Source organism: Polypterus senegalus, chromosome 4, assembly GCF_016835505.1.
Source record: "Polypterus senegalus isolate Bchr_013 chromosome 4, ASM1683550v1, whole genome shotgun sequence".
In the NCBI taxonomy this organism is placed as follows: domain Eukaryota; kingdom Metazoa; phylum Chordata; class Cladistia; order Polypteriformes; family Polypteridae; genus Polypterus; species Polypterus senegalus.
In genome coordinates this window covers 145,242,849-145,254,970 of record NC_053157.1, presented here as the reverse complement: position 1 = coordinate 145,254,970, position 12,122 = coordinate 145,242,849, and the positions used below count along the sequence as shown (strand labels likewise).

Here is a 12,122-nt window from a genome sequence, read left to right as displayed (position 1 = left end):
TGTACATCTTTGTCCTAAAATGCCAATATAACTCACTTAAAGTAGCACGTAAGTCCACTTTGGCACATGAGAAACAGGAGGGCACTACTTCTTTCATTTTAATTTTTAAATGCAATATTGAAAACCAGAAAAACATCTCACTTATCTATCAGATTATGGACAAACATCTTGACTCTTTCCTTTTAATTTGAAAACTTGAAAACAAAAACTTAACAGTAAAAAAATACATTTTTCAGCTGTTGCATTGTACACATACAAGCTTCCAACTGCAGACTTTGCAGTTGTCTTCTAACTCAAGTCTGGCTAGGTGACAGAAGTTATGGATTATTACTTTCTTTTAAAAAACACAACAAATAATCTCTGCACAAATACTCCATACCTTGTTAGCCAAAATGGTTTTGAATGCATCTAACCTTGTTTGTTTGTAATATGCAAATCCTGAGAAGAAAAGGCATTTTCAGTCAAACAAAACCATGACTACAGTGGCTGTGTTTATCTGAAACAAAAAAGGCCGCTTCAATTGTAGCAACAAATCAAGCTGTTGTGCTTTTACAGACACAGCAAGAGACCGGTCTTCTAATGAGCAGGAGTCAGTACAGTTGAATTCTCAAGCGTTTGATAAAATACATCAGGACACTAAACACATGAAAGTCCCTTGCCAAGCTGTGTCAAGTCCCTCTTGTTTTCAAATAGTAAGACTCCTGGATATCTTAGCTAATGGCACCCATGAACAACAAGAAATTATTACAAATAAAAAGGAAATTAGTAGTCATACTAAAAAATGAAAATAGAACTAATCAGGATATTTTCAAACATGACACTAACTGGTAAAAACAAAAATGTCCGAGTATAAATACTCTTAAGTCGAAGACAAGTCCGAGACAAAAGAAAAAACATCTTTGTTCTGGACTCAAGTCCATGACCAGGCTCAGGTACTGCAGCCCTATGAATGAGAGGGTTGCCGAGGATATTGGCTCATTAGTGTGTTCTGGGAAATGTGGCTGCTATTTATTCTTTTGAGTTTTTCTCCAGTAGTTTCCTGATTAACATGTAAAGAGTATCTACTTTGTAGTCTGGGGGTATATGGATTACTAACATACTGATGCATATTACATACATACATATTCACTTTTGGGCTTACTCTTGTACCTTGTTTTGTTTTTTGATTTTTTCTGGATTCCATAATGCTTGCGGTGTCACTGATTGAACCCTGAAAATAAATAAAAAATGAACAGGTCCTGACACTAGAGGTCAGGCTCGGATCAGTTTCAACATAGAATTAACATCTAATATTTGGATGTTTGAAACCCGTTTTTTTTTTAATGCAAGAAACTATTAAAGGACCTTAAGCTGCATTGGACAAACAGCCGTTTTCAAATGCAGACTTTTATGCACCAACTATTTAATGTAGGCTCCCATGGAGAAGGAGCTCAAGCTAATGATTATAAGTTTAAAATGATCAGCATTAATGGAAGCAGGTTATGTATTGGAAACCATATTTTCAGTGTCAGCTGGGTCCGGATGTTTGCTAACTGCTGCTAAATACTATTAAAAGCAAACTCATATGTGTGCTTTTTATGCCTTCATTCAGGTTCATTTCTTCGTAACGTCATCATTAATTTCATCCTGCGACTCTAATTCTCTTGTTTAGTAGAATTCTTTCTGTTTTGCCATTCTATGTTTATTACACTGTTGCATATACACATTAAGGAGTACATCCGGTACACCAAATTGTGTTTTCTAATACATTCATTTTAGTTATGTTGCTGGTGACTGGTATTGTGTTGCATATTAGTTTGACATTCAACTAAGAATTTCACTGTACTCTATACACATTACAGTACTTCCACTAATACTACTACTACTACTACTACAGATATTATATTTATTACTGAATATATTTCAGTAAAAAAGCCAACTGTGATTAAGATAACACCTAAGTAAACTTTTTGTTTCCGAAAGAAGTAAGAAACGGTCAACTTCACCCACATTAAGTATGATGTGAATTTTACCTACTGTATTCACAAGGTTGGTACAAAAAATAATGAAAACAAATCATTAATGCATAAATATTTTCTCTTCAGAAAAGAAACACCTGAAAGTAGAAATTAAAAAAAAAAATTCTAAATGCAAGATGAACATTCACCGCTTTATATAAAAGTAAATAAACATGTTGATTTATGTTGACGAGCTTAAAATTTAGATGTTTAAAATTTAGTCGGTCCTACACTGACAACAGCCTGTTCACTCTCCACATTATGCATTAAACTAGCATAATCTCTTGTCAAACCAACCATGAGCAGAACACATCAAAGTATATTCAGAACACTGCATATGGTTTACAAAAATGTCAGTAAGCATTAACAAGTAGAAAACTGTCACATATTGTTATATAACCTAATTCAAGGTTTATACCAATATTTTTTCAAGGGACTGTGGAAAATTAAACCCTGTCTGAATTAAAAATTTTAACATATGCACTTTGATATTTAAAAATACAATGTAGCCGAGTGAAGTAATAAAAATCAATTTAAAAAAATATTATTATTGCTATACAGTTAAGTGTAATCTAAACTATTCTAATCTAATCTAGCAACCGCCAACAAACAAATATACTAATATCAACAAAGACCAAAATAAATCAACAATTACTGCACCTTACTGTATTTTTTGGGTTAATGTGGTTGTAATTTGATGAAATATGCATACAATGAATAAAAAAACTTTCCTAAGGTCACATCCTTAGCATGCTGGAGTGGCAGGCATGACTGCAACCAGCCATCAGGCTTCTGACATGTACAGTATGTGCTCTCCAGATGTAGTATTTAAGCACTGTAGTATAATAACACCGTATAAAAAGGCAGTTATAAGATGGGATACAAAATCTAAAATTGTCCCTTCTCTACCAAACTATATGCATGCTGTTGAATAAAACAATGTGAAGATGGCTACTGAAAATGACAATATCTATAAACAATGCATCTTCTTTCATAACGTAACAACTTAGTCTGCATAGGTCAGTCTGGCAAGAAAAAAGATAGCTGGTCTTGTAAAAAATTCAAGCCTTTCCCTGCATTTTAATACTAGCTAATAAGGTTGTGTCAAATACGAGTGTTTAGGAAAAAACTAAAGGGCTTGAATAAATGTAATTCCATGGTGGGCCAGGGGGTGGAGAAGTGTACTGATTCTCTCTCTCAATCCCTTGCAGACCATTCTCAGGAAATCCCACCTGTTTCTGGGGCAGCCAACGACATCACTTCTGGTTCCGGACCTGATGACATCACTTCCTTTACTGGCCTTTAAGTCTGCCATCTTGCTTCCAGTATATCAGTTCTGTTTTGGACAGTTGTGTGAACATGTCTGTTCGTGCTAATCACTTTTGCAACCAGAAAATATTATACGGATGGCTGCCCCAAACCTTAGCAATGTCTTTTTGTTGTTCTTGTGACAGTGGCGTAGCCGACAGGATCAAAGAAACCCTGAAGAGAACGGGACCGGACCTGAATCATGACCAGGTGGGAGAGTACCGGGACCGTGTTTCCGGGTGGGGGGTTGGTCCTGGATTTTGGAAAGAACCGGTGCAGATTACACTCCCTTTGTCTAGTTCTGGGCCACATAAAACAATTAGGGAGAGTGTCGATGGGACACACAGAAGTGGGCTGGTCTCTCTGGTGGAAGTGACAGGGACTTATTATGCTCTCTCAGAGGAGAGAGCTGTCCTCCCGTGGGGGACAAGGCCCCAGAACAAAATGGGGATTCCCCAGATCAGCAGGTGAAGATCTTGCAGACGTGGAAGCTGGATCCTGAGCGATCTACCCAAGAGCTGGCTGATGCTCTTTGGGAAATGGTGGTGGAATGGTTAAGGCCCACCGAGTGCTCCACCTTCCAGATAGTAAAGATGGTAGCCAGCTTCCTATTAATGAGCAACGTTCCCGTCCATTTCACTCAGCTGGTCTGGGGAGAATTTACTTCTATGAATGAGCTCATCAAGCTTGTGGAAAAATCTAGGATGGCCTCACAATTTGGGAGAGCAGAACGGTCCTTTAGCGGACGCTAAGGAGATTATGTCCCTCCTAATCTGCCCCCTCGGCATAAACCGGAGTTTGCACCGGAGTCCCTGATTCTGCCGGCGCGGCCCTTACATGGGAGCGAGGTGGAAGGCAAGTGGTTAGGGGTTTGGGGTTTGGATTGTGTGCACTTTCAAACCCCCTGTCAATGGCTCATACGGGAGTGGTTGTTGTTAATGGATTTAAAGTGGAAGCCCTCTTCGATTCCGGCAGCAACAAATGTATTGTTGATCGCTGGGTTGTACTGCCCTGACAGTGGTAGAAAGTAAAAACCAGTATAACCTGTGTACACGGAGATGTCCAATTCTATAAATTCTATAGGAAGGATCAGTTAAAAAACTCATCGTAGTGGTCCTCCCAAATCCACCTTTCATTGTGATTCTCGGGCAGGACTGGTCTAATAGTAAAAGGGACCCCCACACCTAATTTAGGTCAAGTGACAGACGGGAATAATCTGTGGCAGGTTGTCTCCACACTGTGTACTCAGCTGGCAGGGAGAAGATATGGGAGGCCAAGAGGAGGATGGGGAAGTTCCCGGACCATCGCAGACAGTTGCATCATCAGTCCGCGTCTCGGCAGAGCGGGATGACTCCCTGCCCCTTGAGGTCAGACCGGTCCCTCTCTCAGAACTAAGTTTTCAGTTTAGACAAACACCGGCCTCGTTTAAAAGGGAACAATGGAATGATGATTCCCTTAAATTTGCAAAGAATGCAGCCATACTAGTCAACCAATGGTCCAGACACCCATCACCCAATGCCACAGGGCCCCCACTTTGTTATTAAGAATGATTTATTATATCACGTCAGTGAATATGAGGGAAGGTACGGAAGTTGCTGCTGATTTCACGAACCTTCCAGTGCAGGTTTGTGAGTTAGCACACGCCCACCTCCTAGGAGGCCATCTAGATGCCGAGAAAACATTAGAGCGTATCAAACTCCGATTTAATTGGCCGGGAATTAACAAGGAGGTTCGCTACTTCTGTATCTCTTGTCCAGTGTATCAGCTGCGGTAAATTCCTAGGAGGGACCGTGCTCCTCTCGTTCCCCTTCCTTTGATTGATGCCCCGTTTGAAAGAATAGGGGTCAATATTCTGGAACCCCTGGAGTCCTCGGCCCAAGGACATAAGTAAATATTAGTCCTTGTGGATTTTGCGACCCAGTATCCAGAAGCTGTTCCGTTGCGCTCAGCTTCCAAAGCCATCGCACAGAAATTGGTAGGGGTCTTTGCGCGAGGCAGTTTCCCTAAAAAAGTCCTTACGGACTAGGGAACGTTGTTTACCTTGGAGATGTTCAGGGAAATGGCCAAGTTACTCAAGATAAAGCACTTGAGGACTGCGGTATATCATCCTTAAACCGATGGTCTAGTGGAGAGGTTTAATCAGCCCCTCAAACAGATGTTTCGCAAGGTGGTCAGCAGGGATAGAAGGAATTGGGATCAACTCCTCCCCCACGTACTCTTTGCCTAGTTGGAAGTCCCTCAAGCCTCAATGGGGTTCTCACCATTTGAATTATTATATGGACAACAACCCCGGGGTATATTGGACAATTTGAAAGAACGTTGGGAAGGAATGGCTCTTCCCTCGATGTTTTGGAATATATCATGCAGTTACGCGATAGGTTTGAGAAAATTCGACCTATACTAAAAAGTCACATGGAGGAGGTGCAAGAAGCACAGGCCTGCTATTATGACCATGGCACGATGCTTCGGGAGTTCCAATTGGGTCATAGTGTTGGTTCCCACCTCCCATTCTAAACTACTTGCCCATTGGCAGGGACCATATAAAGTTAAGGAGAGGAAAGGGTTTGTTGACTATCTGGTGAAACAGCCCAATCGTCAGCCAAGCTGCTGAAACCGTGGAAGGAAAGGGACCCTGATCCCTTCTCTGGACAGCCCCACTCGTTCTTTGTTCAGATCAACACACTTAATTTCGGCTCTAACTTGAATCCCCAACAGAGACAAGAGCTTGAAGCAGTTATCTTGTCGGTCCCGGAGGTGGTAGAAGAAAAACTCAGAAGGACCTCTCTGATCTCCCACGACATTGTGACCGAACCCGGGGTTATAGTCTGAGAGCGCCCCTAACGTCTTATGGCGTATGGCGTGCTAATTGATAATGTTCTTGACATAGTAAATTCGTCAGATATGGGGCTTTTCCCAGACTGTCTTAAGACTGCTGTAGTTAAACCCCTACTTAAGAAACATAATCTCGACCCCTCGGCTCTTGAAAATTTTAGACCCATCTCTAACCTGCCTTTCTTAAGTAAAATTCTGGAGAAGGCAGTCATTATGCAATTAAATGACCACCTCAATAAATATGCTATTCTTGATAAATTTCAGTCTGGCTTTAGAACAAATCACAGCACAGAAACTGCACTCGTTAAAGTAGTAAATGATTTGCGGGTAAATGCAGACAGAGGCCATTTATCTGTTCTCATCCTCTTAGATCTGAGTGCCGCATTTGACACCATTGATCATAATATTCTTAGAAATTGCCTTAGTCAATGGGTGGGCCTCTCTGGCAGTGTCTTAAATTGGTTTGAATCCTACCTGGCAGGGAGAAAATTATTTGTTAGTTGTGGTAATTACAACTCGAAGACAAATGATATCCGATATGGTGTTCCACAAGGCTCTATCCTGGGTCCGCTGCTCTTCTCAATCTACATGCTTCCGTTAGGTCAGATTATCTCAGGGCACAACGTGAGCTACCACAGCTATGCTGATGACACACAACTGTATTTATTAATAGCACCTGATGACCCCGATTCTCTTGATTCTCTAACACAATGTCTGACTTGTATCTCAGAATAGATGAATAGTAACTTTCTCATGCTAAATAAAGAGAACTGAAATCTTAGTGATTGGCAATGATGGATACAATGAGGCTATTAGAAATAAACTGGATACATTAGGATTAAAAGTCAAGACGGAGGTAAAAAGTTTAGCGGTAACTGTTGACTGTAATCAAAATTTGAAATCGCATATTAATCAGATCACTAAGACAACATTTTTTCACTTAAGAAACATAGCAAAAGTTAGACCTCTTACATCATTGAAAGATGCTGAGAAATTAGTTCACGCGTTTGTTTTCAGTCAACTAGATTACTGTAATGCACTCCTCTCAGGACTATCCAAAAAATACATAAATTGTTTGCAACTAGTGCAGAATGCAGCTGCTAGAATCCTAACTAGAAAAAGAAAATCTGAGCACATCTCTCCAGTTTTGATGTCACTACACTGGTTACCTGTGTCATTCAGGATTAACTTTAAAATTCTGCTTATGTTTTATAAAGCCTTAAATAATCTCGCCCCATCTTATATATCGGAATGTCTGACACCTTATATTCCAAATCGTAACTTCAGATCCTCAAATGAGTGTCACCTTAGAATTCCGAGAACAAAACTTAAAAGAAGTGGTGTGGCGGCCTTCTGCTGTTATGCATCTAAAATCTGGAATAGCCTGTCAATAGGACTTCGCCAGGCTAATACAGTGGAGCACTTTAAAAAACTGCTGAAAACACATTACTTTAACATGGCCGTCTCATAATTTCAATGTAATTAAAATCCTGATACTCTGTATATCCAACTCATTATAATAACTATTCATGGTGGCTCTAAAATTTGTACTAACCCCTACTCTCTCTTCTGTTTCCTTTTCCGGTTGCGCCACCACCATCTACTCAAAGTACCATGATGTTCCAACAATGATGGATGGATTAAAAGCCAGAAGTCTGTATGACCATCATCATCAAGTGACTCTGTGAGAACCCTAACTACAAAAAGGACTATTTCATTTATGTTAGGTAGAATGCCCGGAGGGGACTGGGCGGTCCCGTGGCCTGGAACTCCTGCAGATTTTATTTTTTTTCTCCAGCCATCTGGAGTTTTTTTTTTGTTTTTTCTGTCCACCCTGGTCATCGGACCTTACTCCTTTTCTATGTTAACTAATGTTGTCTTTTTTTAATCTCTTATTTTGTCTTTTATTTTTCTTTTCTTCATTATGTAAAGCACTGTGAGCTACTTTTTGTAAGAAAATGTGCTATATAAATAAATGTTGTTGTTGTTATTGTTGTCTTCCCAAGGCAAAGAAGGCTGAAGTGGAGCTTGAAATAAAGCGCATGTTCGACTTAGGAGTTATAGAGGAGAGTTACAGTCCCTGGTCCAGTCCAATAGTCTTGGTTACTACGCCCGACGGAAGTTGGAGGTTTTGCAATGATTTCCGTCGACTTAATCAGGTATCCTAATTTGATGCTTATCCTATGCCTCAAGTGGACGACCTCCTTGAAAGGCTTGGACAGGCGGAATATTTGACCACACTTGACATGACCAAGGCGTACAGGAAGGTTCCTTTAATGGACCCCGCAAAGGTTAAAACTGCGTTTAGCACCCCTAGTAGACACTGGCAGTATTGTGTCTTTCTATTCGGGTTACATGGGGCTCCTGCGACTTTCCAGCGTCTGGTGGACAAAGTGCTCCGACCTCATAATACGTATAGTGCTGCCTACCTAGATGACGGCATCATCTATTCCAGCACCTGGAAGGAACACATAAAGCACGTCTGAACAGTATTGCGGATGCTAGGTGAGGCGAGTCTTTGGATCAATCCAAAAAATGTTTTTTTGATTTGAAAAAATCCAAATATTTGGGCTACCTGGTGGGCCATGGTACTGTGAAGCCACAGTGGTCAAAACTAGATGCCATTTTGAAATAGCCCCATCCACAAACCAAGCGGCATGTCTAAGTATTTTTCAGTTTAGTCGGGTACTACGGCTGGTTTGCACCACGGTTTTCGGGGAGAACTGCACCCTTGAGTGATTTAACAAAGAAAAGGGCTCCCAACATTGCAGTATGAACTGATACGACAGAAGCTGCATTCAATGACTTAAAAAGGGCCCTGATGTCAGAACCTGTTTTGAAAGCACCTGACTTTTCGCTTCCTTTTATCCTCCAGATGGAGACTTTGGACACAGGCCTAGGAGCAGTGCTGAGCCAAAGCATCGATGGTGCTGAGCCAAGGTCAAGTGACCGATTACACAGTTGAGGTACTACCTCCTGGGTTGGGAGTTTACACTTGTCATGGACTATGAACCTTTACACTGGATGGCCCTACACAAGGAGTCCAACCCTCAAGTCACTAGGTGGTTCCTTGATCTGCAACCTTATAAGTTCGCGCTCGTTCATTGGAAGGGCTCTCTCCATACCAACACTGATGCTCGCTCTCGCGTTCATGACCTCTCGGTGCACGTCGCCCGACCCGACGGGTCTGGGCTGAGGGGGGGTGCCTGTCACACACGCTTGTTTAGGAGATAACTAAAAGGCTTGAATAGATGTAATTCCAAACTGGACCCATGGGGGGTGGCGTGAAGTGTACTGATTCTCTCTCTCAAGCAATCATTTTTTACACCACATTTACAGTATATGTAGGATAACAACAACAACATTTATTTATATAGCACATTTTCATACAAATAATGTAGCCCAAAGTGCTTATGTGCAGGATGACTGCTTGAATTGAGCAATGGATGAGAGTCAAGTTGCTGTAATCTTCATAAAATACACATTTTTGTTATTAATAATTTCCGATGAGTGCCACTGTAATATTATGAAAAAAGCATGATATTATGGATGTGTTTAGCTAGCCAATTTCAGTTTTATTTTTTCTAGTTTCATTAAACATTACTGATGGATAGCTACTTATGAAACAGTTATAAAAGTGACTTTTCTTAAACAATATATCAGAAGTTCATGCTGCTGAAAATTTTAAACTTTGGTCATTTTAAAAAACATACTTTGAATGTATTATCAAGGTGACAGAGGACACGTCAAGCTTACTGCTTACTGTGATTTTCTGAAATAATACCAGTTTGCATGTGAATGAAGGGGGAGCAACTGTACTACTGGACAGAGCTGCTTAGGGGTGAAAAAAAGTGATACTGTCTGTTTATAACTGAAACCATTACATAATAACAAGGATATATTTGTGCCAGAAAACAGTGTAACAACAACAACAACAACATTTATTTATATAGCACATTTTCATACAAACAGTAGCTCAAAGTGCTTTACATAATAAAGAATAGAAAAATAAAAGACACAATAAGAAAACAAAATAAATCAACATTAATTAACATCGAATAAGAGTAAGGTTCAATGGCCAGGGGGGACAGAAAAACAAAAAAACTCCAGACGGCTGGAGAAAAAATAAAATCTGTAGGGATTCCAGACCATGAGACCTCCCAGTCCCCTCTGGGCATTCTACCTAACATAAATGAAACAGTCCTCTTTGGATTTAGGGTTCTCATGGAAGGGCTTGATGAAGATGGTCACGTAGAGTTCTGCCATATGTTCTGTAACTATATTCCACTGACAGATTCATTTGATGCTATTATTAGCTATTATACTTCACAGCAAGTAAAGAAGTGACTTGGAAGTAAGAAGAGAAACAATGGCATAAATATATTTTGACAGGGCATTTTCATTTGGATGTGTCTTTTTATAGCAAATATAAAAAATATTAAAACAAGCAAGTGGATTTAGCATCAAATACCAAGTTGGTATCAATATGTTTTACACATTTCAGTTACATTAAGTGTAACATAGTATGAGTTTAAACAGTACCTTACAAAGTAAGTCAAGACACACCATGTGTGAAAGAGAATATCAAATAATATTCTTGGATTTAATGAAAAAAAGAGTACTGCAATCAGCCCTGATGTATAATATGTTCAATTATCCACCTTTAAATAAAAGGAAAACTGCCTATATATCTGTGTATCCATCCTGTTGCTATGTCTCTTGTCATTCCAACAGATTGCACATCACAACTATTTGTAGTTATAAAATGCATTGCATTGGTCATTCTAGGAGATTGTCATCACAAACATTAAACATGCTTTTATTAATCCCATGCCAAATTGCATCTAACCGAGATATATGCACTGCATATGTCATTTCAACAGATGGTACATCACAAACAGTTGTAGTAATGCATTTTATTACTATATGCATGACAAAATTAATTTCAATTGATGGTGCTCTGCAAACGCTGAGGTCCACATTGATTACTTAGATTTCAACCTGTCTTAGATGGGTAGCACAGCTAGTATTGTATTTTACAAAAACTTACAAAACTTGCCAACCCTGATTATCCCAAGTGTAACTGAAAAAACTTTTTATTTATGTTCTGAAATTAGTTGATCATTTTTTTAAAGTTGTGTATGCATTATAAATGCACAGTTATGTGGTTGAGTAGGTCAGTTTTTGTTCAGATCCCTAAATCCTAACCCAAGGGGAAAAGAAAGAAAGAGAGGAGGAGGATATTACAATGGAAGTTACTGATGAGAAAGCAATCAAAAGTGCTGAGCACTACTGAATATGATCAGCACTTATTTTAGGTTATGCTGCTTGAGGCTGTTGTTGGTACAGGGCCACTAACAACTTGAGGGATTGTTTCTTATTGCTTTTTCTAACTTCAAACATTATAGTACATCTTATTAGCACTGTAAAAGGGTTGGCAGAGTAGGAGTCATCTAGTTAGTCAAGACAAGACAGCAAACTAGTAGTGGAACAAAAGTAATACCAATAAAGCACTTAATCATACAGTGCAACAGTGTTTCATCTGTTATTGTGTCATTGAGGACTATTAGAAGGTGGGGATACTGTATATGGTTACTAAAAAAGTTATAATAACTAAGCAAGTTATGAGCTGAGGACAAGAACAAAACTTCTGACAAAAATGAAGCAGATGATTGAAGACTCTTATCACAGGCAGGGTTCAGTCTTTCATTATATTACTGTATAATTTCAACTGAAATAATCCATTTATAGCTGCAGCTAAAACAGAGTTTATTCTCACCATAGCTGATGTCTATAAATGTTAATTCATTTTTCATAAGTTGAGTATCAATGAAGCATGCACTAATCTTGAAATCAGTAGGTAATGATATACTTTGTATATAAAATTATTATCATAACCAAATTTCAAAACTAAACACTAAACTTTCACACAAACTGAAATAAACAGAACATGAAACTAATATGCATTGTGTCTATCCTTAATAA

General features: G+C 39.3%; 1 protein-coding gene across 16 annotated transcripts in view; it reads right to left on the bottom strand.

Annotated features, from left to right (window-relative positions):
• The window catches only part of ablim2 (actin binding LIM protein family, member 2), a 315,904-nt gene that overhangs the window by 111,491 nt on the left and 192,291 nt on the right, over positions 1-12,122 (bottom strand). The gene's annotated exons all lie outside the window — the stretch shown is intronic.